This window comes from Salvelinus fontinalis, chromosome 2, assembly GCF_029448725.1.
Source record: "Salvelinus fontinalis isolate EN_2023a chromosome 2, ASM2944872v1, whole genome shotgun sequence".
Lineage (NCBI taxonomy): Eukaryota > Metazoa > Chordata > Actinopteri > Salmoniformes > Salmonidae > Salvelinus > Salvelinus fontinalis.
This window is the reverse complement of record NC_074666.1, coordinates 40,070,515-40,094,308: the sequence shown is the minus strand read 5'-3', so window position 1 is coordinate 40,094,308 and position 23,794 is coordinate 40,070,515. Positions and strand designations below refer to the sequence as shown.

The following is a 23,794-nucleotide window of genomic DNA, read 5'->3' as shown; positions in this document are numbered from 1 at the left end:
AACTGATGTTTGGTTAGCGTGTATCTGTTGCACACATAATGAGAAACGGTCATGAGAAATGGGCATTACGGTAATGAGAAGCCCTTCCCAAATTTTGCTAACAATGGCAGAAGCAATTATGACTCAGCAACAAAAAAAAGATTCATACTCTTTCTAATCTATTATACTGTAAATTGTTAAATAATACTTTGCTCACACATAATACTTTGCTCAAACATCAAGTATTACACAGTTACGGTAATGACAATATAAAATGGGTAAATGGGGTGTACGAGAGCAATTATCAAATGTAAATTGTAGTCATATTTGATCTTCTCTTCTTCTTATGGGTCGAAATAAATGTATAACAAAAAAACACTGTACTTGTACAGGAACTTGAAGAAATGCTACTGTAATGAGAACCATGGCTTGGACACATGAATTTTGTCTAAAATATGACTAGTTTGTAATGTGAATACCCAGAAATGATAACTGTCTTTGAATATGTACTGTACCACTTTAAACAATATTTAATTGGTTTTAATTAAATATGTTAGTTATTTTTATAAATTAAATGCATGTGAAGTCCTACAAAATTGACCTGGACGCATTACAGTAATGAGATTTTGAGAAAACATTTTATTTAAAAAACACAAAAATAAGATTAAAGCCCAAAACAATTTAAAGAGACAGAAATCAAACTTAGTGAGCCTTAATATGATAGTAAATTGTTTACGTTTTTTAGAGGCTATATAGCTGAATTCATCACAAACATGGTTTCAGTTGGTTTCATGAGAATCACCCACACTGACTTAAAAAAGGGGCCCACTGGGGTTGTGTCCTCAGCCCTCTGCTGTAAGTTCATATAAAAAAATCTCAGTATACATTGGCGCGTTATGTTCAGTAGTTCCAAAAACATCCAGTGATTTTGCAGAGAGCCACATCAATTTCCAGAAATACTCATAATAAACGTTGATCAAAGATACAAGTGTTATACATGGAATTTTAGATCCACTTCTCCTGAATGCAACCGCTGTGTCAGATTTCAAAAAAGCTTTACGGAAAAAGCAATCCATGCAATAATCTGAGTACGGCGCTCAGAGCCCAAACCAGCCAAGAAGATATCCGCCATATTGTGCAGTCAACAGAAGTCAGAAATAACATGATAAATATTCACTTACCTTTGATGATCTTCATCATAATGCACTCCCAGGAATCCCAGTTCCACAATAAATGTTTGTTTTGTTCGATAATGTCCATCATTTATGTCCAAATAGCTACTTTTGTTAGCGCGTTTTGTAAACAAATCCAAAGTCATGAAGCGCGTTCACTAGGAGCAGACGAAATGTCAAAAAGTTCCGTTACAGTCCGTAGAAACATGTCAAACGATGTACAGAATCAATCTTTAGGAAGTTTTTAACATAAATCTTCAATAATATTCCAACTGGAGAATTCCTTTGTCTTCAGAAAAGCAAATGGAACAGAGCTCGCTCTCACGTGAACAAGCGTCACGAGCTCAAAGCATTCTGCCAGACCTCTGACTCATTCCCCTCTCATTCTGCCCCACTTCACATTAGAAGCATCAAACAAGGTTCTATAGACTGTTGACATCTAGTGGAAGCCTTAGGAAGTGCAACATGACCCATATCCCACTGTATCTTCAATAGGGAATGAGTTGAAAAACAGCCAACCTCAGATTTCCCACTTCCTGGTTGGATTTTTTCTCAGGTTTTTGCATGCCATATGAGTTCTGTTATACTCACAGACATCATTCAAAACGTTTTAGAAACTTCAGAGTGTTTTCTATCCAATACTAATAATATGCATATATTAGCAACTGGGACTGAGTAGCAGGCCGTTTACTCTGGGCACCTCTGGGCACCTTATTCATCCAAGCTACTCAATACTGCCCCCAGTCATAAGAAGATAAGGGAGGTAAGTAAACTGACATTGTGGTGCCATGACAACAACCTTTCCCTCTATGTCAGAAAAACAAAGGAGTTGACTGTTCACTTCAGCAAGCAGAGGAGGGAACGCCCCGATCCACATTAACATTTGAGGGATCCACATCAATGTTATTTTGTTGTTATTATTTTTTCTCTCATCCAGGACATCTACTTGAAACGGTGCCTAAAGAAGTCCCACAACATCATGAAGGACCACACGCATCCCAGCCATGATCTGTTCATTCCCTTACCGTCGGGCAGATGGTATCGGAGCATGAGGTCTAATAGAAACAGTCTCTGAGCCTCCTGAACACTTGAACTGGACTGACCTCCTCCACTGAATCTCCGCACCTTAGCACACATGCCCTCCCCCCTTCCCTGATACATGAGTAAATATTGTACTATAAATTATGCCTTCCTGTATTTTACTGATGCTAAAATATTTATTCTATTCTACTGAGCCATTTACTTTGTTTTTTATATTCTTCTCTTTTATTATTTCTTATTGTTGTTATTTCTTATTGTTGAATTGTTGAGAAGGAACATGCAAGTAAGCATTTCGTTGGAAGGTGTACCATGTGTATCCTGTACATACAGCTAATAAAACTTGCAACTTAAAACTATGCTTATCTGGTGAACACAAGATCTAAACAAATGTATAATGAGCATCAATAACTTTGGGTTATTTTGGCTTTTCACAGTGCGTCATGTCTTCTGGCTGCCTGGAGTCATAAAGCATAGCATTCTAACCCCATACATGCCTGTGGCCCTCATGGTCTGTAGTCCTCTCCACATATAGGCTAAAAACAGACAGGGAATCCAGCCTTCTCACTCCCTGTGAACCGCTAACTTTACGACAAGTTTCACTTAACAATCTCTCTTTTTCTCTCTCAACTATAGCAAGAGGACTGCCAGGTAGAATTTGTCATGGTGGAAATGATTGATTTTGTATGCAATCTAATAAAGCTCACCATAAATCCGTTCAACCATCTGGCTAGCTGGCTGGCTCTCTGTGTGTCTGTGAGTCTGTCAGTCTCTGTCTGTTTGTATGTCTGGCTGGCTGGCTGGCTGTCTTTCTGGCTGTCTGTTTGCCTGTCTGTCTATGTGCATAGCTTCACAGAAATTAAACCAATACATGGACAATCTGATCATGTGCAGAGAAGCTCTATCACTTCCATGACTTTAGCAGGGATGGTTGAATTTAAGCCTGGGGAAAATAAATGCATTTAAAGCTTCATGGAAAGCTGTAACTATAGCATTGCTTTGACTCCACCTACGCATGCATTGGATATTTCTAGAGCAGTGCGCCAAATTATTCAGCCTTTCCAGCTATCCACAAACCTCTTTCATTTGAAATGTAACAGTGTCAGTTTGCTGAGGGAAAAACAAGAATACAACTTAATGACTTAATACAGCTAAAAGGGAATCAGATGTCTTACGAGGAAAAGCATGAACACTGACACTATACATTGACAAATGGGCTTTGGAAAAACAAAAGTTATCTGAAGGGCTGATCACATGTAAGATGAAATCTGTGTTTATAATATAAGAGTCAAAGAGGCTTATGCAAAAAAATTAAGCCAAATAAATATAGCCTACACACTAAACCACAATACAATGACTCAGTCAAATTGAAGTAAATAGAGAAACATATGCATGAGCCATACTATAGCCAGTGTATATTTATTTCTATGGGACAATCAAACAAATGGTACAGCACCAATACATCGACTGACTAGATATTCTCTTACATTATCTGACATACAGTGCATTCGGAAAGTATTCAGACACCTTGACTTTTTCCCCCCTCATCAATTTACACACAATACCCCATAATGACAAAGCAAAAACTGTTTTTTAGAAATGAAAAAACTAAACTAAACTGAAATATTACATTTACATAACTATTCAGACCCTTTACTCAGTACTTTGTTGAAGCACCTTTAGCAGCGATTACAGCCTTGAGTCTTCTTTGGTATGATGCTACAAGCTTGACACACCTGTATGCAGATCCTGTAACTGGCGTGCAAAACAAACACTTAACTTGGCGCCATATGTCAAAGTATTGTTGGCAAACGACATGCGCTCCATGACAGGGTCTGAATCATTTCCAAATGCACTGTAGCTGGTATCATTCTCCTAAATAAATGTCGTTCTCAGGTAGTAACCAGAGGACTGTTGGCAAGCGGCATGTCTTTGAACTTCTCTACCAATCTAATAGAACACATCCAGCAAAACACTAAACACTGATGTTAGCCAACAAGGTGAATCAATCCACCAGAGAGGAGAAAGAGAATGACCTGTTGCCACAAGAAAAGAGCAACTAGTGAAGAACAAACACCATTGTAAATACAACTCATATTTATGTTTATTTATTTTCCCTTTTGTACTTAGCTATTTGCAAATCGTTACAACACTGTATATACTGTAGACATAATGACATTTGAAATGTCTCTATTATTTTGGAACTTGTGAGGTAATATTTACTATTCACTTTTAATTGTTTATTTCACTTGCTTTGGCAATGTACATGTTTCCCATGCCAATAAAGCTCGTTGAATTGAGAGAGCGAAAGAGCGCGAGAGCGAGAGCGAGAGCGAGAGCGAGAGCGAGAGAGAAACATGGAACCAAGGACTGTTCACCCCAAACCACAAAAGTGGAGACAAATTTGACCCCAATAACTACCGTGGGATATCAACAGAAAACTTGGGGAAATTCTCTGCATTATCATTAACAGCAGACTTGTACATTTCCTCAGTGAAAAAAATGTACAGTACTAAGCAAATGTCAAATTGGCTTTCAACGAAATTACCATTCGACAGACCACGTATTCACCCTGCACACCCTAATTGACAAACAAACAAAACAAAACAAAGGTAAAGTCTTCTCATGCTTTGTTGATTTCAAAAAAGCCTTTGACTCAATTTGGCATGAGGGTCTGCTATACAAATTGATGGAAAGTGGAGTTGGGGGGGAAATATACAACATTATAAAACCCATGAACACAAACAACAAGTGTGCGGTTAAAATTGGCAAAAACACACATATTTCCTTCCACAGGGCCGTGGGGTGAGACATGAATGCAGTTTAAGCCCCCATCTCTTCAACATACAGTTGAAGTCGGAAGTTTACATACACTTAGGTTGGAGTCATTAAAACTCGTTTTCAACCACTCCACAAATTCATTGTTAACAATCTATAGCTTTGGCAAGTCGGTTAGGACATCTACTTTGTGCATGACACAAGTCATTTTTTCCAACAATTGTTTACAGACAGATTATTTCACTTATAATTCACTGTATCACAATTCCAGTGGGTCAGAAGTTTAGATACACTAAGTTGACTGTGCCTTTAAACAGCTTGGAAAATTCCAGAAAATTATGTCATGGCTTTAGAAGCTTCTGATAGGGTAATTGACATAATTTGAGTCAATTGGAGGTGTACCTGTGGATGTATTTCAAGGCCTACCTTCAAACTCGGTGCCTCTTTGCTTGACATCATGGGAAAATAAAAAGAAATCAGCCAAGACCTCAGAATAAAAATTGTAGACCTTCACAAGTCTGGTTCATCCTTGAGAGCAATTTCCAAATGCCTGAAGGTACCATGTTCATCTGTACAAACAAAAGTATGCAAGTATAAACACCATGGGACCATGCAGCCATCATACCTGTCACGCCCTAACCGTAGATTGCTTTGTATGTTTCTATTTTTAGTTTGGTCAGGGTGTGATGTGGGTAGGTATTCTATGTCTGGGTGTTCTATGTGGTAGGTCTAGGTTTTCTGTTTCTGTGTGTTTGGCCTGGTGTGGTTCCCAATCAGAGGCAGCTGTCTATCGTTGTCTCTGATTGGGAGCCATATTTAGGTAGCCTGTTTTCCCACTTTTGTTTGTGGGTGGTTGTTTCCTGTTTAGTGTTTTGTTTCACGTTTCAGGACTGTTCGTTTGTCGTTTTTGTTGTTTGTCAAGTGTTTTCGTATATTATAAAAAAATATGAACACTTACCACGCTGCACCTTGATCCTCCTCTCCTTCTCCAGACAACAATCGTTACAATACTGCTCAGAAAGGAGACGCGTTCTGTCTCCTAGAGATGAACGTACTTTGTTGCGAAAAGTGCAAATCAATCCCAGAACAACAGCAAAGGACCTTGTGAAGATGCTGGAGGAAACATATACAAAAGTACCTATATCCACGGTAAAACGAGTCCTATATTGACATAACCTGAAAGGCCTCTCACCAAGGAAGAAGCCACTACTCCAAAACCGCGATAAAAAAAGCCAGTCTACAGTTTGAAACTGCACATGGGGACAAAGATTGTACTTTTGGAGAAATGTCCTCTGCTCTGATGAAACAAAAATAGAACTGTTTGGCCATAATGACCATCGTTATGTTCGGAGGAAAAAGGTGGAAGCTTGCAAGCCGAAGAACACCGTCCCAACCGTGAAGCGCAGGGGTGGCAGCATCATGTTGTGGGGGTGCTTTGCTGCAGGAGGGTCTCGTGCACTACACAAAATAGATGGCACCATGAGGAAAGAAAATGTGCATATATTGAAGCAACATCGCAAGACATCAGTGACGAAGTTAAAGCTTGGTCGCAAATGGGTCTTCCAAATTGACAATGACCCCAAGCATACCTCCAAAGTTGTGGCAAAATGGCTTAAGGACAACAAAGTCAAGTTATTGGAGTGGCCATCACAAAGCCCTGACCTCAATCTTATAGAAAATGTGTGGGCAGAACTGGAAAAGCTAGGGCGAGCAAGGAGGCCTACAAACCTGACTCAGTTACACCAGCTCTGTCAGGAGGAATGGGCCAAAATTCACCCAACTTGTGGAAGGCTACCCAAAAAGTTTGACCCAAGTTAAACAATTTAAAGACAATGTTACCAAATACTAATTGAGTGTATGTAAACTTCTGACCCGCTGGAAATGTGATGAAAGAAATAAAAACTGAAATAAATCATTCTCTCAACTATTATTCTGACATTTCACATTCTTAAAATAAAGTGGTGATCCTAACTGACCTAAGACAGGTAATTTTTACTAGGATTAAATGTCAGGAATTGTGAAAAACTGAGTTTAAATGAATTTGGCTAAGGTGTATGTAAACTTCCGACTTCAACTGTATATATCAATGAATTGGCGAGGGCACTAGAACAGTCTGCAGCACCCGGCCTCACCCAACTTGAATCAGAAGTCAAATGTCTACTGTCACCAACCAAGGAGGGCCTACAGCGTCAGACCTGGGCCCTGACAGTAAATCTCAATAAGACAAAAATAATGGTGTTCCAAAAAAGGTCCAGTCACCAGGACCAAAAATACTAATTCCATCTAGACACTAGAGGTCGACCGATTAATCGGAATGGCCGATTAATTAGGGCCGATTTCAAGTTTTCATAACAATCGGAAATCGGTATTATTGGACACCAATTTGGCCATTTTTTATTTATTTTTTTACACCTTTATTTAATCTTTATTTATCTAGGCAATGGTGTGTTAACTGCCTCGTTCAGGGGCAGAACGACAGATTTTTACCTTGTCAGCTCGGGTGATTCAATCTTGCAACCTTACAGTTAACTAATCCAACGCTCTAACCACCTGATTACATTGCACTCCACGAGGAGAGCCTGCCTGTTACGCGAATGCAGTAGAAGCCAAGGTAAGTTGCTAGCTAGCATTATACTTATGTTATAAAAAAAACAATCAATCAATCATAATCACTAGTTAACTACACATGGTTGATGATATTACTTGTTTATCTAGCGTGTCCTGCGTTGCATATAATCGATGCGGTGCGTATCGTTGCTCCAATGTGTACCTAACCATAAACATCAATGCCTTTCTTAAAATCAATACACAGAAGTATATATTTTTAAACCTGCATATTTAGCTAAAAGAAATCCAGGTTAGCAGGCAATATTAACCAGGTGAAATTGTGTCACTTCTCTTGCGTTCATTGAATGCAGAGTCAGTGTATATGCAACAGTTTGGGCCGCCTAATTTGCCAGAATTTTACGTAATTATGACATAACATTGAAGATTGTGCAATGTAACAGGAATATTTAGCCTTATGGATGCCACCAGTTAGATAAAATACGTAACGGTTCCGTATTTCACTGAAAGAATAAACGTCTTGTTTTCGAGATGATAGTTTCCGGATTCGACCATATTAATGACCTAAGGCTTGTATTTCTGTGTTATTATTATGTTATAACTAAGTTTATGATTTGATAGAGCAGTCTGACTGAGCGGTGGTAGGCAGCAGCAGGCTCGTAAGCATTCATTCAAACAGCACTTTCGTGCGTTTTGCCAGAAGCTATTCGCTGTGCTTCAAGCCTATCAACTCCCAAGATTAGCCTGGTGTAACCGATGTGAAATGGCTAGCTAGTTAGCGGGGTGCGCGCTAATAGCGTTTCAAACGTCACTCGCTCTGAGAATTGGAGTAGTTATTCCCCTTGCTCTGCATGGGTAACGCTGCTTCGAGGGTGGCTGTTGTCATTGTGTTCCTGGTTCGAGCCCAGGTAGGAGCGAGGAGAGGGATGGAAGCTATACTGTTACACTGGCAATACTAAAGTGCCTATAAGAACATCCAATAGTCAAAGGTTAATGAAATACAAATGGTATAGAGAGAAATAGTCCTATAATTCCTATAATAACTACAACCTAAAACTTCTTACCTGGGAATATTGAAGACTCATGTTAAAAGGAACCACCAGCTTTCATATGTTCTCATGTTCTGAGCAAGGAACTTAAACGTTAGCTTTCTTACATGGCACATATTGCACTTTTACTTTCTTTTCCAACACTTTGTTTTTGCATTATTTAAACCAAATTGAACATGTTTCATTATTTATTTGAGGCTAAATTGATTTTATTGATGTATTATATTAGTTAAAATAAGTGTTCATTCAGTATTGTTGTAATTGTCATTATTACAAATACATTTAAAAAAAATCACCCGATTAATCGGTATCAGTGTTTTTGGTCCTCCAATAATCGGTATCGGCATTGAAAAATCATAATCGGTCGACCTCTACTAGACACCGTTGCCCTAGAGCACACAAAAAACGATATATACCTCGGCCTAAACATCAGCGCCACAGGTAACTTCCACAAACCTGTGAACGAGCTGAGAGACAAGGCAAGAAGGGCTTTCTATGCCATCAAAAGGAACATAAAATTCAACATACCAATTAGGATCTGGCAAAAAATACTTGAATCCGTTATAGAACCTATTGCCCCATGTGTTTGTGAGGTCTGGGGACTGCTCACCAACCAAGAATTCACAAAATGGGACAAACACCAAACTGCATGCAGAATTCTGCAGAAATATCCTCAGTGTGCAACGTAAAACACAAAATAATGCATGCAGAGCAGAATTAAGCTGATACCCGCTAATTATCAAAATCCAGAAAAGTGCCGTTAAATTCTAGAACCACTTAGGGAAGCAATTCCCAAACCTTCCATAACAAAGCCATCACCTACAGAGAAATTAACCTGGAGAAGAGTCCCTTAAGCAAGCTGGTCCTGGGGCTCTGTTCACAAACATAAACAGACCCGACAGAGCCCCAGGACAGCAACACAATTAGACCCAATCAAATCATGAGAAAACAACAAAATAATTACCACATGTGCCATCACAGCAGCAAGATTTGTGACCTGTTGCCACAAGAAAAGGGCAACCAGTGAAGAACAAACACCATTGTAAATGCAACCCATATTTATGTTTCCCATTTGTACTTTAACTATTTGCATATCGTTACAACACTGTATATAGACATAATATGATATTTGAAATGTCTTTATTCTTTTGGAACTTCTGTGAGTGTAATGTTTACTATTACTTTTTATTGTTTATTTCACTTTTGTTTATTATCTACTTCACTTGCTTTGGCAATGTTAACATATGTTTCCCATGCCAGTAAATCCCTTGAATTTAATTGAGAGAGATAGAGACCCCCAGCTGTGAAAGGAGATGATTACTTGCAGGTTGGGTGAGCTCTCACTGACTCACTCACTCTATTCCAGCAAAGTAGATGACTCATATCTGACTGGACTTTCATTCACTTCTACATTATATCATCTTTGTGCATTTTCCATCAGAGTGGAAACCAAATTGATCTCTATGTTGTGTAATACTACAGTATACTGTATGAATGTATCTGAATAGCCCAGAGTAGCTTGAATAGTGTACATCATTGCAAACAATTCATAATTTTAACTGTGGTCCCAGCATTGAAATATTTTGCTTCTTCGTCTCATGGAGACTAGATACTTCCACGACGAGAAGGGTGATGATTATGCTAACCAAGTTGTTCAAATTACAAACTCCTTAAGTTAACACCTTATCATTAGTGAAGAACAGGACCAAAGTAACAATACCTTCACAGCAGCTGATTCAGGATAAGTCAATGGGTTGGTTTTGGGGTGTAAACTATTGACATCAACCACTCTTGTCATTAAAGTGACAGTAAGTACTGTCATTAGTGTGACCCCTCATCATTAACGTGACCTTCTTCGCTGTTACTGTTCCTGTGGTTATTGAGTTGAGCAGTAGGCTCTAGTGTACAGTTGTGTGGACCAGCAGAGAGCAGGTTTACCACGTGATAAAAGGCCTTTAACGGGCGAGAGACGGCCTCTTCTTTACCAAGGTTAACCATGGCCCCTGTGCACGCCACAGTATAGCCACTGCCCCTCGCAACCCCTTGTGCCCCCTCCTGCAAGTGTGCTAGCAATCAGCCGCAACGCTGTGCTGAGCAGGAAATCTAAAATTAAGTTTTACTACCTATAATGGAATATTTACGGGATGGTTTAATTAGCAGTCACAGGGCGAAGAAACTGCAGCTCGCCGAACAAAAACAAAGATGTTGGACCTGGTTCATGGGGATGGTGAAGCTGGGGTAGAGGATGTTGGTGTGGCTAAGGCACTGGTGGACATATCGCCATGAGCGCAGACAGACTCATACTTGTGCGATGTCTCGCTCGCACTTATACACATATACTTTAACAGGCTCACACTGCACTTACACTCACACACACACACACGCACAAACACACACATACACACACGTTTTCAATTAGCCAGCCAGGCCTGTGCTGTGTCTGTGCAGGGCCAAGTGTGGGGTTTACCACCTCATTCCTTCCCCCTGGTTCAGCCAGGCCTGGCCTTTATGGCCGTCTACAGCACCATTTCTCGGCTTTTATATGGTAGCTGCATGCATTCTATTGTGTCACAGTGGCCGACTGCGACACTGCTGCGCTTCACTTCACACATAAAAGTATAAGCACATGTGCACATGTCCACAGCTACCCTGATACACAGACAGGTATTCACACTGTACTTTTTCTGTGACATTGCTGTGCCTCAGTTCACTCTCTCTTGCACACACACACACACACACACAAACACACAGTAATACAGTGTATGGTGGCTGTGAGGATTAGAAGGCATCAGACTGCCTTTACTCTACTCTGCTTTTCCAGCATTCAAAGATGTGTTGAAGACCCAGCACCCATCTCCTCAGCAGAAGAGGACACTTGAACCCATAATTGTAAGAAATACAGTTTCCATATCTCAATATTGACAAAAAAAATTGCAGTAATTTACGTAAGAAACATTTAACATTGACAAGTTTGGCTCCTTCTTCAGCCCAATGAAACAGACCATTACAGTATTTGCTTTGGTCTTTGTAATTGACCGTTGTCTGGCTAAGTCTGTCTATCATATTTCCCAATTGCCCATCTATACCTGAGATGGAAGAGGAAGAGAGGAAGATAAAATATAATCTGTCGGCTACTTGGGGAAATGACAGAAAGTGGGTCATTTTCTCTCTTGCTTTTCTCTCTATATCTCTCTTTCTCTGACACTGAACCAACAACCCTGACAAAAAATACATTCCCATGAACAGACAGCCTAAATACTTTTATACACACTATCATTACTGTATTTCTACTGTATGAGGACCCTCCTGAGCCACTCTCATGTCCTCTGCACCCTCCCTTTCCCCATACGTGCCACAGCTTGTGTGTGCCCAGACAGGCCTGTGGCTGAGGCGAGGACAGAGCTGGGCTAGACTGGTTGATAGATTGGGTGTTGGGGTGCAATATGACTTGTATAAATCTATACAGCCCCATAGGCAACTAGGAATAAACATTGTGACACCACACCTCTAAGCAATCCCATCACATCTTTCTCACCATCACCAGTCCAACCATACATTTTTTACATTTTAGTCATTTTAGCAGATGCTCTTATCCAGGGTGACTTACAGTAAGTGGATACATTTTCACACTTTTCGTACATACTGTTTCGCACTCATTCATTAAGTGTTGCTCAATATCGAGGCTTCTGGGGCGGCTGGGGCATAATTGGTTAAGCTGTCTGCCAGGTGTCCGACAGTGGTGAGTTTTTCGAGTGATCTTTCCCTGATTCTACTCCTGGGCGGTACCAATGATGTGTATAAATCCTGGATGAATGACAGGGGGCGCTGTATTGAAGCCCCTGTGCAGCTATCTTGGTACTCAAAAATTTTGGAAGTTATAGAAATGCATTTATTCATGTCTTCATTCGTTTTTGACACATTTATTCTATTACATACACATGAAATAGGAAAGTACATTACAGCCTTATTCTAAAATGGATTAAATAGTTTCCCCCCTCATTAATCTAGACACCACAACCCATAACGACAAAGCAGAAACAGGTTTTTTGAAATTTTACTGATTTATGAGAAAATATCAACTGAAATGTTACATTTACATAAGTATTCAGACCTTTTACTCAGTACTTTGTTGAAGCACCTTATGCAGCAATTACAGCCTTGAGTCTTCTTGGGTATGACGCTACAAGCTTGGCCCACCTGTATTTGGGGAGTTTCTCCCATTTCTCTCTGTAGATCCTCTCAAGCTCTGTCAGGTTGGATAGGGAACGTCGCTGCACAGCTATTTTCAGATCTCTCTATAGATTTTCGATCGCGTTCCGGTCAGGGCTCTGGCTGGGCCACTCAAGGACATTCAGAGACTTGTACCGAAGCCACTCCTGCATTGTCTTGGCTGTGTGCTTAGGGTCATTGTCCTGTTGGAAGGTGAACCTTCGCCCCAGTCTGAGGTCCTGAGCGCTCTGGAGCAGGTTTTCATCAAGAATCTCTCTGTTCTTTGCTCCGTTCATCTTTCCCTTGTTCCTGACTATTATCCCAGTCTTTGCCGCTGAAAAACATCCCAACAGCATGATGCTACCACCACCATGCTTCACTGTAGGGATGGTGCCAGGTTTCCTCCAGACGTGACGCTTGGCATTCAGGCCAAAGACTTCAATCGTGGCTTCATCAGACCAGAAAAGTCTTGTTTCTATTGGTCTGAGAGTCCTTCAGTTGCATTTTGTCAAACTCCAAGTGGGCTGTCATGAGCCTTTTACTGAAGAGTGGCTTCTGTCTGGCTTATATCATAAAGGCTTGATTGGTGGAGTGATGCAGAGATTGTTGTCCTTCTGGAAGGTTAACCTATCTCCACAGACTCTAGGAAGAGTCTTGGTGATTCCAAATGTATTCCATTTAAGAATGATAGAGGCCACTGTGTTCTTGGGGATCTTCAATGCCGCAGAAATATTTTGGTACCCTTCCCCAGATCTGTGCCTCGACACAATCCTGTCTCGGAGCTCTACGGACATTTTCTCCGACCTTATGACTTGGTTTTTTCTCTGACATGCGCTGTTAACTGTGGTACCTTATATGGACAGGTGTGTGTCTTTCCAAATAATCTCCAATCAATTGAATTTACCACAGGTGAACTCCAATCAAGTTGTAGAAATATTTCAAGGATGATCAATGGAAACAGGATGCACCTGAACTCAATTTCGAGTCTCATAGGAAAGGGTCTGAATACTTATGTAAATAAGGTATTTCTGTTTTTTATGGAGTATTATGTGCAGATTGCTGAGAAGAAATTTATATTTAATACATTTTAGAATAAGGCTGTAATGTAACAAAATATGGAAAAAGTCAAGGGGTCTGAATATATACATGTTTTTGTTCTACTGTAGGTAACGTTAGCCATCATTGGTCGGCTGTACCTGTGCCAAAACAGCAGAATTTTTCATCATATAGCTTGCTCTCCGACTTGTTTTTAAATAGTGAGCCAACATGTTTTCAGTACTTTTATTTCCCTGACTGATCAAAACTTTCTTATACTCTCTCTCATCTCTCTTCAGCAGATATATAGTGAGCAATAAGTTTGGAACATCAAATCGCAATAGAATCGCAGTGTCGAATCGCAATACATACTGTATCGGCACCTAAGTATTGTGATAATATTGTGAGGTCCGTGGCAATTCTCAGCTCTACCCATGAGCCCCCTCTCTTTCCGTTTACTGTAATAGGCATCTTCACCTACTGAGCACCGACTGACACCACCATCACACTAAGATGGCACCGGAGCAGAAGGCAGACGTTTTATGTGCCCCCAACCGATTGTGTTTTTTATTAGTTTATCTGCGTTGTTTGTAACTTATTTTTTAACTATTTTTGTACATAATGGTGCCGTTACCATCTCTGATGACCGAAAAATAACTTTTAGACATCAGGACTGCGATTACTCACAACGGACTAGCAGAATCCTTTTTCTTCTTTCAAGACTCTGACGAGCCCGAGGTGGAAGATATACGGCTCCCTTGGGAACATTGGCCCCGTCCCCAGTGATCTGCGTGAAGAGGAGGTGGAGAAAGAGAGGCTGGAGGGCGGGCTGCCTTCTGAGGAGTCGGAGGCGATCGAATAAACCCCCACTCCCCTCAATTCTGCTAGCAAACATGCAATCTTTGGACAATAAAATGGCCAAGTTATTTGGAAGATTAAACTTCCAACGGGGCATTAAAAACTGTAGCTTCTTATGCTTCATGCAGTCATGGCTGAATGACAACAATATCAACATACAGCTGGCTGGTTATACGATACAACAGCGGTGTCTGGTAAGACAAGGTGCGGCGGTCTATGTATTTTTGAAAACAACAGCTGGTGCACGATATCTTAGGAAGTCTCAAGCTATTGCTCGCCTGAGGTAGAGTTTCTCATGATAAGCTGCAGACCACATTAGCTACAGAGAGAGTTTTTATCTATGCTCTTTGTAGCTATTTACATACCACCACAGTCAGAGGCTTGCACTAAGATAGCATTGAATGAGCTGTATTCCGTCATAAGCAAGAAAGAAAACGCTCACCCAGAGGGGGCGCTCCTAGTAGCCGGGGACTTTCATGCAGGGAAACTTAAATCAGTTTTGCCAAATTTCTATCAGCATGTTAAATGTGCAACCAGAGGGAAAGAAACTCTGGCCCACCTATAATCCACACACAGAAATGCATACAAAGCTCTCCCTCGCTCTCCATTTGGCAAATCTGACCATAATTCCATCCTCCTGTTTCCTGCTTACAAGCAAAAATTAAAGCAGGAAGCACCAGTGACTAGATCAATAAAAAAGTGGTCAGATGAAGCAGATGCTAAGCTACAGGACTGTTTTGCTAGCACAGACTGGAATATGTTCCAGGATTCCTCCAATGGCATTGAGGAGTACAGCACTTCTGTCATTGGCTTAATCAATAAGTGCATCGATGACTCCGTCCCCATAGTGACCGTACGTACATTCCCCAACCAGAAGCCATGGATTACAGGCAGCATCTTCACTGAGCTAAAGGCTAGAACTGCCACTTTCAAGGAGCGGAACTCTAAGCCAGAAGCTAATAAGAAAGTCCGCTATGCCCTCTGACAAACCAACCACGAACCATCAAACAGGCTCGATCTCAATACAGGACTGAGATCGAGTCGTACTACACCGGCTCTGACGCATGTCGGATGTGGCAGGGCCTGCAAACCATAACAGACTACAAAGGGAAGCACAGCTGAGAGCTGCTCAGTGACACGAGCCTACCGGACGGATGCTCGCTTCGAGACAAATAACACTGAAACATGAATGAGAGCACCAGCTGTACCAGAAGACTGTGTGATCACGCTCTCCGCAGCCGATGTGAGTAAGACCTTTAGACAGGTCAACATTCACAAGGCCGTAGTAGCCAGACAGATTACCAGGACATGTACTGCGAGCATGTGCTGACCAACTAGCAATTGTCTTCACTAAAATTTTCAACCTCTCCCTTTTCGAGTCTGTAATACCAACGTATTTTAGCAGACAACCATAGTGCCTGTGCCCAAGAACACTAAGGTAACCTGCCTAAATGACTACCGCCCCGTAGCACTCACGTCTGTAGCCATGAAGTGCTTTGAAAGGCTGGTCATGGCTCACATCAACACCATCATCCCGGAAATCTTAGACCCTCTCCAATTTGCATACCGCCCCAACAGATCCACAGATGATGCAGTCTCTATTGCACTCCACACTGCCCTTTCCCACCTGGACAAAAGGAACACCTATGTGAGAATGCTATTCATTGACTACAGCTCAGCGTTCAACACCATAGCGCCCTCAAAGCTCATCAGTAAGCTAAGGACCCTGGAACTAAACACCTCCCTCTGCAACTGGATCATGGACTTCCTGATGGGCCGCCCCCAGTGGTAAGGGTAGGTAACAATACACCCGCCACGCTGATCCTCAACACAGGTGCCCCTCAGGGGTGCATGCTCAGCCCCCTCCTTTACTCCCTGTTCACTCATGACTGCACGGCCAGGCACAACTCCAACACCATCATTAAATTTGCCGATGACACACCAGTGGTAGGCCTGATCACCGACAACAACGAGACAGCTTATAGGGAGGAGGTCAGAGAGCTGGCCGTGTGGTGCCAGGACAACAACCTCTCCCTCAATGTGATCAAGACAAAGGAGATGATTGTGGACTACAGGAAAAAGAGGACCGAGCACTCCCCCATTCTCACCGACGGGGCTGCAGTGGAGCAGGTTGAGAGCTCCAAGTTCTTTGATGTCCACATCACCAACAAACTAACATGGTCCGAGCACACCAAGACAGTTGTGAAGCGGGCATGACAAAACCTATTCCCCCCCAGACCGAAAAGATTTGGCATGGGTCCTGAGATCCTCAAAAGGTTCTACAGCTGCACCATCGAGAGCATCCTGACTGGTTGCATCACTGCTTGGTATGGCAACTGCTTGGCCTCCGACCACAAGACACTACAGAGGATAGTGTGAACGGCCCAGTACATCACTGGGGCTAAGCTTCCTGCCATCCAGGACCTCTATACCAGGCGGTGTCAGAGGAATGCCCTAAAAATTGTCAAAGACTCCAGCAACTCTAGTCATAGACTGTTCTCTCTGCTACCACACGGCAAGCGGTACCATTGCGCCAAGTCTAGGTCCAAGAGGCTTCTAAACAGCTTCTACCCCCAAGCCATAAGACTCCTGAACATCTAGTCAAATGGCTACCCAGACTATTTGCATTGCCCCCCCCCCCCCCCTCCACACCACTGCCACTCTCTGTTGTCATCTATGCATAGTCACTTTAATTAACTCTACCTACATGTACATACTACCTCAACTAACCAGTGCCCCCGCACAATGACTCTGTACTGGCACCCCCCTGTATATACTGTTATTTTTTACTGCTGCTCTTTAATTACTTGTTACTTTTATCTGTTATTCTTATCCGTATTTTTTGAAACTGCACTGTTGGTTAGGGACTCGTAAGTAAGCATTTCACTGTAATGTCCACACCTGTTGTATTCGGCGCACGTGACTAATAAAAATTTGATTTGATTTGATATCCATGGATGTTGAAAAGTAGTTGAAATTTGGCCAGTCCACCCTGGTCTTGATGTTAATGTCCACAGACAGACCAGACTGGACTAAATCTGAACCTATTATAGACGTATGTTTCACAAGTTTGGATAGCATAGTACAGTACACTACTTAGAGCACAGTACAGTAAGTAGAGCACATTATAGTACAGTACAACACAGTACAGTACTGAGTACAGTTGGGCGATGTCAATTTTTGTCCTATCGTGACTAAGTACCCATAAAACATTGTGATATATAATGGTATCGCCCTCTATTGACCAAATCATAAAGGGCCCGGCTGCAGAGCACGCAACTCTGCTGTCCCCAGAACTGGATACTTATTCAATAATTAACATTTTTGCCTAATCTTCCTCTATTATTAGGCCTAGAGTTCTATACATTGTAGGTAGATTGTAGCCCACATTGCTAATAATAGGCTATGGAAATAAGCCTCTACAGAGCGTTTCTTTCATAAGCTTTGCTCAGCTGTAATTTTTCTTTTGACTTCTCATAGAATTCAGATACCTAAGTTAGCGTCTGCACAGTTCTTCCACTAAATTTGTTTTTGTAAATTTTTCGATATAAATTATAAAAATAAGTCTGTGTGTATAGAGTTGTATGGATTGTTAAACTTTGAAATCAATGTATTTTGTTTGCCATACATTTTAGAGTAAAAAAAAACGTTACCGTGGAATTACCCATAAGTAACCTATTTTGGAATTACGAGTAAATATTTTTTCAACATGCACTTTGTTGAATCATTGGATCAGTTCTTTCACTCAGAAACAAAGAGCCTACTGGGTAAATGTTCAGCCAAAATCTAATTCAGAAGACGTGACACATGGGCCGGAAAAGACCTGGCAACCCAATGTTAAATGTTGCCTTTGGAATGGTGATCTACATTTTTATACGATAAAGGAGTAAACCAGATGTTGCAGAAGCGATCCCCACCACATAAATCACCAAGACATAAGCTTACAAAACAGCAGTAAATGATTTAATTATGCAGAATGGTCTGGGGTGTTAGTGGCTGTGTGTGTGTGTGTGTGTGTGTGTGTGTGTGTGTGTGTGTGTGTGTGTGTGTGTGTGTGTGTGTGTGTGTGTGTGTGTGTGTGTGTGTGTGTGTGTGTGTGTGTGTGTGTGTGTGTGTGTGTGTGTGTGTGTGTGTTACGTGTATGTGTATGTGGAATAAATGGGCCTAAACTGCGAGCCTTGAGAAGAAAAAATTGATTGGAGGAAATTTTAAGACATTATATTGTGGAAATATCTTATATAGTTTATTCTAGTTCAAAAGTAGTTAAAAAAATATATATTAATGTATATATCTATACATTATTGTGTTATAAATGGCTTATAAACAGTTGATAATCTCTATAAATGTAGGTTTGTCCATAATTTATGTGCTTTCTGTCACCTGGAGCAGCAATGCAAATGGTCCAGGAACACAAGGAAAGCACAAAGGACAATGCCCAAGGACTAGTCAGCCATTGTGTATCTCTCTGTTACAGTATCTAGAGGACTGACTAATGTGACTGAATAATGATATAGTATCCATGTTTGATATCTCCCTGAAACGTGTTCACTGAGGATAACTGTGATGCTATCTACATGGATGTATTATCTCTATGGTTACTTGTATCTGTACAGGGTGGACTCTGAATGACTGTATTATGCAAAGGTTTCCATTGTCTTCTCAGGAATTCTGTCTTATTTACATTAGTCTGATCCCCCACACAAGCCTTTAAATGCTGTGACATCCCATGGAGATTGGGCCTGGCAGTGTTTAGGTTATTGTAAAATTGGTATTGTTTGATTGGTCAGTGGTGGTTGGTTTTGGGTTGAAAGGTTGCACCTTCAGATGTTATAAATGGAATGAAATACCTTTGTTCTCTCGCTTATCATGGTTCCAGTCCATGGAGGAAGGTTGTATGTTCAATCCTCATTTCCTAGGCTTCTAAGCCTCTGGCCTAATAGGCATCTCTTTGTTCATGCTTTGTCTTCTAAGTTAACCTTAGGATCGACAATAACGTTCATAAGTTTGGGGTCACTTAGAAATGTCCTTGTTTTTGAAAGAAAAGCACATTTTTTTGTCCATTAAAATAACATCAAATTGATCAGAAATACAGTGTAGACATTGTTAATGTTGTAAATTACTATGTAGCTGGAAACGGCAGATTTTTAATGGAATATCTACACAGGCGTACAGAGGCCCATTATCAGCAACCATCACTCCTGCGTTCCAATGGCACGTTGTGTTAGCTAATCGAAGTTTATCGTTTTAAAAGGCCAATCGATCATTCAAAAAAACTTTTGTAAATATGTTAGCACATCTGAAAACTGTTGTTCTGATTAAAGAAGCAACAAAACTGTCCTTCTTTAGACTAGTTGAATATCTGGAGAACTAGCATTTGTGAGTTCGATTACAGGCTCAAACTGGCCAGAAACAAAGAACTTTCTTCTGAAACTCGTCAGTCTATTCTTGTTCTGAGAAATGAAGGCTATTCCATGCGAGAAATTGCCAAGAAACTGAAGATCTCGTACAACACTGTGTACTACTCCCTTCACAGAACAGCGCAAACTGTCTCTAACCAGAATAGAAAGTGGAGTGGGAGGCCCCGGTGCACAAGTATATATTAGAATGTCTAGTTTGAGAAACAGACGCCTCACAAGTCCTCAACTGAAAGCTTCATTAAATAGTACCCGCAAAACACCAGTCTCAACGTCAACAATGAAGAGGTGACTCCGGGATGCTGGACTTCTAGGCAGAGTTCCTCTGTCCAGTGTCTGTGTTATGTTGCCCATCTTAATCTTTTCTTTTTATTGGCCAGTCTGAGATATGGCTTTTTCTTTGCAACTCTGCCTAGAAGGCCAGCATCCCAGAGTCGCCCCTTCACTGTTGATGTTGAGACTGCTGTTTTGCAGGTACTATTTAATGAAGCTGCCAGTTAAGGACTTGTGAGGCGTCTGTTTCTCAAACTAGACACTCTAATGTACTTGTCCTTTTGCTCAGTTGTGCACAGGGGGCCACCCACTCCCTTTTCTATTCGGGTTAGAGCCAGTGCTGATTCTCCAGATACTCAACTAGTCTAAAGAAGGCTAGTTTTATTGCTTCTTTAATCAGTACAACAGTTTTCCGCTGTGCTAACATAATTGCAAAAGGGTTTTCTAATGATCAATTAGCCTTTTTAAATGATAAACTTGGATTAGCTAACACAACGTGCCATTGGAACACAGGAGTGATGGTTACTGTTAATTAATGGGCCTCTGTACGTCTATGTAGATATTCCATTAAAAATCTGCCGTTTCCAGCTACAATAGTCATTTACAACATTAACAATGTCGACACTGTATTTCTGATCAATTTGATGTTATTTTAATGGACAAAAAATGTGCTTTTCTTTCAAAAACAAGGACATTTCTAAGTGACCCCAAACTTTTGAACGGTAGTGTATATGCCTAGAAGTATGCTTTGTAATGCTTGTTAATGCTTGTAACTTTAGGTTTATGCCTTGTATAATGTAATCATTCATTGTATAATGTTAATTAAATATCTGCCTTTGATATAGACAATTCTCAGACCAATTCTTGCTAGTCAGCATCAACAATGCCTAATGCTTGCTTGTACTATATATTTTAATTATCTTTATGGAGTCAGATAAACATTTTAATAGGCTAATTGCTTAGTCTCATTACGAGTCGCATGTAATGTATATATAATATACTGTGTACACATGTCAAACTTTACTGCCCACTACATAAATCACTGTGTAGATTTAATTATAAATATATATAATTAATTGTGATTCTGCACTGAACTGTTCTCATTATAAAAGCAGCTGATGGACTGATAACTCATTATTTAACTGATAAAGGAAAGACATAGGCCATGTATATTTCCTTCCTGGTGGATTCTCTTCATCCTCAGATTTGCAACTTCTCTGTTTACACTAGCCTTGGATTTTGCCACATTGCTGCTTCATGTGTGAATGCAGCTATTAGCATACCGTAAATACCATAGTATATAGACAAACAAAATAAAGATAGCAAATCAAACTATACAGGAGCTTCTCATCTAAACCATATTGCACATAATGTTGCACACTTGATTAATGCAATTATTCACAAATGTGTGGATATTTTAAAGCCTTTAATTCAATTTGGCTAACAGAGCAAAAATGCTGTCTTGCAGGGACATGTGGTGTGGGAGAGCCGTTGTCTTTACTGTACCACTCAGAGGTGAGTATGTGGTGTTGATGTCTCCCACACTACCTCCGGAGGTAGCGTGGGAGACATCTCATAGCCCTGTCCTGTGGTCAATGACCAAAAGCACCGTCTATGGTCTCATGGGTGGAATGTTATTCATATTTTTCATAATATCATAATTAATAAATAATACTTTAAGAAAACGGATGAAAATCCGGTGTTTTGATGTTAAACAGTTTTGATATATTTCAATCTTCTGTGATGTATATAAAGTATAATATTTGGATGCAAACTCAAAATGGAATACATTTTAACTCTATGCCTGACATGGTACAGGTGTCTTCATTTTTTAAGCCAATAACCATGTGTTTGAGGTGTATACTTTTGTTTCAAAGTAGATTTGTTTAAGTCTACCAAGAATCCCTCTGTGACCCTGATTTAGTAGTCAGTGGTGAACAAGTATTCACATTGTTGATATGATTATACAGGGAGACAATTTCAGTTTTAAGTTGTGTTAAGTTTGTTGCAGTCTAGTATTGATCATAACTAGAGCTATCGTAAAGTATAGTATAGTAAATCAGTAAATTGGCCTTTGCTGCTCAATATTCCAGGAATATTTCAGAATAGTCAATGAAAATCCCCATAAATCTGTTGTTGCAATCAGCTTAGTTTAAAAAATCCAAACATCATATAGGCCTAATTGTCAGATTGTTGTTATATCCTATGAAATGTTGGACTCAAACCCCACTTAGCATAATACTAATAATAGCCCACAATTACCACATGTCCACAACTACTTTTGTCGGTATTGCATCAATAATAGTAGGCTACATGACAAATGCATAGCATACTCAATTGAAATTCAACCTTCTCGTGTGAAAGGTTTTGATACAGGATGGTAGACTTTTTAAGAGAACAATAGCACATTGTATTTTAAGATATTTCTAATCTATTTAGTCTACTTATTTGATCTCTTTTAGGACTTTCTTCAATTCTTAAAAATGCTTCAGAAATTGTAAACGTGTAATGTTATGAACTAATGACAATTCATAAAATAAAATTATAGTTTCTAATTGACCTTTGGTTTCTTTGCAATTGTTTCACTAAAAGGTCTGCCATAAATGTAGCCTACTCATCGGGGAGCGAACAAACTATCCGACCTGTCAACTGTCACTCACGGACCATCACTTCGGGTCATCATGCATCATCATTGAACATGCTCAATGCCCTCCCTTCCTAAAATTCACTACAAACTTTTCCATTCAAAAAGTTTGATAGAAACATTATAATGTAATACACTATAATTGAGATAAAGCTGCTCGGTCCAGATCAGCTACGGCGAAACTGGCACAAACCGATGCATCAACTTTTATTTGTAAAAGTTTTGATAATAACGCTTCGACTTACAGTTTGGTCGTGAAACGTTGAATCGTTGTCGGTGAAGGAAACAGAAGGTGCCACACCGGGGGGAAAAAATAAAGAACGAGGTTTTAGTTTTTTGTTGTCTCAATGAACTGCTGGTTCAATGCGGCCAAACGGCATCTACTACTAGGATATTGGAGAATGGAGGCAAGTCATACACAACACACCACTGTGCGCACGTGAGAGAGAGAGAAAGAGAGAGCGAGAGAGAGACAGAGAGACAGAGAGAGCGCGCTTTTTATTTGTTATCTCTGAATGTTATTTATCACGACTACCTCTTTTGAAAAAAACGATTTTTAATCTAAATGTGTTTTAGTAAGCATGCTTTTCTAGTATGTGTAAATATATACTGCATTTGTAGTATACAGTAGCCTATATATTAAAAGCCTATAGTTTAACAATTATGGCATGTGACTACTTCACTATTCATATCAAATAGTAAAAACTATTTTGATTCAACTGGTGAAAGTGGAATTTTATGTATTGACAGGTAGGTAGGGTGTGTATGGGAATGTGTAGG

General features: G+C 40.3%; 1 protein-coding gene across 3 annotated transcripts in view; it reads right to left on the bottom strand.

Moving 5' to 3' along the window:
* The window catches only part of LOC129818662 (transcriptional regulator Erg-like), a 105,958-nt gene extending 82,571 nt beyond the window's left edge, over positions 1-23,387 (bottom strand). For all 3 annotated transcript variants that reach the window (XM_055874784.1, XM_055874812.1, XM_055874821.1), the window contains exon 1: positions 23,260-23,387. The gene's annotated coding sequence lies outside the window, so the exon portion shown is untranslated. The remainder of the gene's footprint in view (positions 1-23,259) is intronic.
* Between the last annotated feature and the right edge of the window lie 407 nt (positions 23,388-23,794).